Raw genomic sequence first — 4,090 nt, forward strand, 5'->3', positions numbered from 1 at the left:
CCTGTGTATCAACTGGATTCATAATTAATGCAAAAAAACTTTCAGAGTAATATGTATGCTATGAAACTTCACATTTATGTGAAAATTTAAAAATGTATATGCTATTTTTGAATACATATAAAATGTATATAAACATGGACAGAATAGCATACACAATCCATGGTAACAATTGTCTCTAGAGAGAGAAAGACGGGGGACTTCAAATTCACTTGCAACAGTTTATTTTTAAAATAGCTGAAAGAAGTATGATAAAATATTAATGTGTATTCCTTTTGAGTGTCAAGTATTTTTCTGTGTTTAAATTTAAGTTAAAACATCTTTCAGAAAGGTCATTCTGAAATTAACAGCTAGGGGGCAATATGGGTAATAAAAGCATGTTGTCAATTAGAGAAAACACAAATGAAATATATGAGTAATATGTTAATGCTGGAAATATTACTTACCAATGGAAGCAAACTGAGAATCGAGACCCAAATTTAAAAGTTTGCAAAAAATAATATGATCTAAAATGGACCACCTGGTAGTTGCACTAGAGCTTCTGGATAGGCAATGAATGCCAAATCAAAACATACAAAAATGTATGATATTTTAAATTAGTTACCAATATTTAAATATTTAAAAAATAAGGTATTAGAAAAATCTCATCTTATTTGGCAACACAATCTATGACGTAAATTCTTTACCAACTATTCACTATTTCACTTTCCTTTATAAAAACATTGGATTTGGTTGTTCTGTTTGTTAAAGTTAGGGAGTTCACTGTTTTCTTTAAAGCTGGACACTCAAAGTCACTTGACTCTCTTACCTTTACAGTATTCATGTGTTTTAAATATTCAGTCCCAATACTGTAATTTTACGTAAGGAATTTGTATATTTGTATATTGTCTTTCTCTTCCTGATACAATTCACATTTTTCTCTAGAGGCAATTGTTACCATGAATTATATATGTTATTCTGTCCATGTTTATATACATTTTACATGTATTCATAAATGTATGGGAAGTGCTTAGCATGATGTCTGAACCTTGTAGTTGTACAGTAAGTGGTTCATGTTAAGGACTAAACAAAATCTGGGAAAACATTCTATTTTCTTAAGCAATGTTTTCCTAATATACTCCTGTTTACATGGATAATCTAAGAATTATTATGTTATTAAAGCAACCAAATTATATAAGACTGTGATGGGTGATACTGAGTGTCAACTTGACTGGATTGAAGGATGCAAAGTATTGATACTGGGTGTGTCTGTGAGGGTGTTGACAAAGGAGATTAACATTTGAGTCAGTGGGCTGGGGAAGACAGACCTACCCTTAATCTGGTAGGCACAATCTAAACAGCTGCCAGAGAACATAAAGCAGACAGAAAAACGTGAAAAGGCGAGACTGGCCTAGCCTCCCAGCCTACATCTTTCCCCCATGCTGGATGCTTTCTGCCCTCGAACATTGTACTCCACGTTTTTCAGTTCTGAGACTCTGACTGACTCTCCTTGCTCCTCAAGCTTGCAGACAGCTTATTGTGAGACCTTGTGATCATGTAAATTAATATTTAATAAACTCCCCTTTATATATATATTTATACATATCTATATATTTATGCATATATATTTATACATATATATACACACATATCCTATTACTTCTGTCCCTCTGGAGAACCCTAGTACAAAGAGAAAGTGAGAAAGAAAACGCAATACTCTAAATTATGACTGTTTTAAGTAAATATCTATAAACTATATTAGAGTTTCATAAGTGAGATACATTGAATTAATCAGAGTTGATAATATATGGTATTATATCCCGGATTTCTAACTTCAGAAAATTCCTTTCCAGATATATGAGCCATTTGGCCCAATATAGAAAAAATAGCAAATCCAGCAAACACACTAGTGAGACAGTTGGTCAAAAAAAACTACAATGGCATCAGAGAAGCAGTTGTTTTTGAACTTATTGTCATGTAATAGAGCAATTAAGTCACCCCAAGCCACTGAAAGGGAGTGAAATATCTACCCAAATCTATAAGAGAAAATAATTTAATATTTTAAAACATATACACAATATCTTATTTGCATAAGTATCTCACATATGCAAATTAATATATTATAAATAACAGTGAAATGAACACCCAAATGCCCACTACTCAGCTTAAGAAACAAAATATTACTGTCTTTTCCTGATTACATCACCCTACCACTCTCCAGTGGTAATTGCTATCCTGACTTTTGTGTTGATCATTTCTTTGTTCTTTTTTATACTTAGGTTTGAATGTTTTGGAATTTATAGAAAAGTTAACTTAATGCATGTAAACATATACAACGTACACTTTTCTATTTGGTATTGTGAGATTTATCTATCAGAAAATTGAACTATATAAAATGTCCACTTTATGATTCTAAAATGAAAGAATGTAAGCAAATTCATTTGTTTATATTAAATAAACATAGTTCTTTTAATCATTCTTTGTTGCCAAACTGCATATGTCACGATTTATCCTTTCTTCTGTTGATGGACATTTAGGTCATTCACCATGTTGCTATTATAGAGCTGTAAACATTCTTTTATATTCCCCATATGTAGGTGTGGAACTGTGATGTTTAAAAGTATATGTATTCCCCCCTTTTACTAAAAAATCTTGCCAAATTGTTCTTTAAAGTGGTTACACCATTTTGCACTCCCACTAGCTGGGTGTGAGGGTTCCCATTCCACCACATACTTGCCAACACTTCATTTTCCATAGGATTTTTTTTTTCTGTGAAATTCCTGTTCATATCTTTTGCCAGTTTTTGATTTGGCCTGTGTTACTTGGTTTCTAATAAGTATTGAGTTCATTTGGATTCTAATTCTTTGTCTATTATATATGTTGAGTTTTTCTTCCCAATTTGTGGCTTACATTTTTTACCTTTTAACGTTGTGTCCTTTGATTAACCACAGTTGTTGGGGGTTTACTGAAAATGAAGGTATCCATCTTTGATTATATGTTTTGCCCTTGACTTCTGTTACTTTTAAAAACTGCTTAGCCCAAGGTTATAAAGGTACTATTCTATATTTTCTTCTAAAGAAATTAAAGTTTTACCTATATTGTTAAATTTTCAGTTCACCTAATATTGACATTGTGCATATCAATATGTGTGATATGTGAATGATATGTGAAATGGGATATCAGTTGTTCAAGGATAATTGATATTATCGATTAAATCAATTAGATATCAATTCTATCAATTGAATGATTATCCCTTTTCCTATTGATCTGCATTGTCATCTCTGCCTCATACCAAGTTCCATTTGTTTTTTTAATCTATTTCTGAGATTACTATCCTGTTCCGCTGGCCTATATGTCTATACCTATGCTAACACCTCACTATTTTAATTAGTACAGTATTATAAATATTGTTTCATATCTGGTAGGACAAGTCCTTTTCACATCAGATATACCTTGGGGTTTTGACCTTTTTCTTTTTTGAATAAAATTTACAATCAGTTTTCAAGTTCCATAGAAAACTGTTTTGGGATAGATCAAGGCTATTTTATTTATATTTAAGAAAATCATATTAGAAATAAAATGCCCTCTTTTTTCTTAGGCTCTTGTCCATATTAAGAGATAAGCAGCATACTCAGGTTGGTCTCTGAGCTTCTTTTACTTGATACATTATGTGTACCTGTGTGACAGGGGAGCTGGAAGTGGGTGTGGCAGTTCTGTGTTAAGAATGCTACTGCATATCATGATGTGTACCTAGGTTGCAAACAAAAGTGAAGAGAAATTCCAAACTTAATTTTAATCTCCATATCTATGAATCTCATATCCATATACAATATTATTACATTAGAGATTAGGAAATCCTAATTCAAATTGCATTAATTGGCTGTACACTTTTAGCTCAATTTGAATCTATCTTGGTTTTAGTTTCATCACTGTAATGAGGTAGTTAGAAAAGTAATTTCTGCATTCCTGAAGACCTCTCTACCTATAAATTTGTATGGTTCTCTACTCTCCTGGAGATCTCAATGGATTTCAGATAGTCAAAGAAAAGGAAAGACACCTGATTATAATTCTCTGTTTAGAATATAGATTGTGAGGAATAAAAAAAAAAAAAAAA

General features: G+C 31.7%; 1 pseudogene; it reads right to left on the reverse strand.

Moving 5' to 3' along the window:
- Positions 1–4,090, reverse strand: part of LOC108512214 (sodium- and chloride-dependent neutral and basic amino acid transporter B(0+)-like) — a 20,153-nt pseudogene that overhangs the window by 7,466 nt on the left and 8,597 nt on the right.

This window comes from Rhinopithecus bieti, unplaced genomic scaffold (assembly GCF_001698545.2).
Source record: "Rhinopithecus bieti isolate Rb0 unplaced genomic scaffold, ASM169854v2 scaffold_30033, whole genome shotgun sequence".
NCBI lineage: Eukaryota > Metazoa > Chordata > Mammalia > Primates > Cercopithecidae > Rhinopithecus > Rhinopithecus bieti.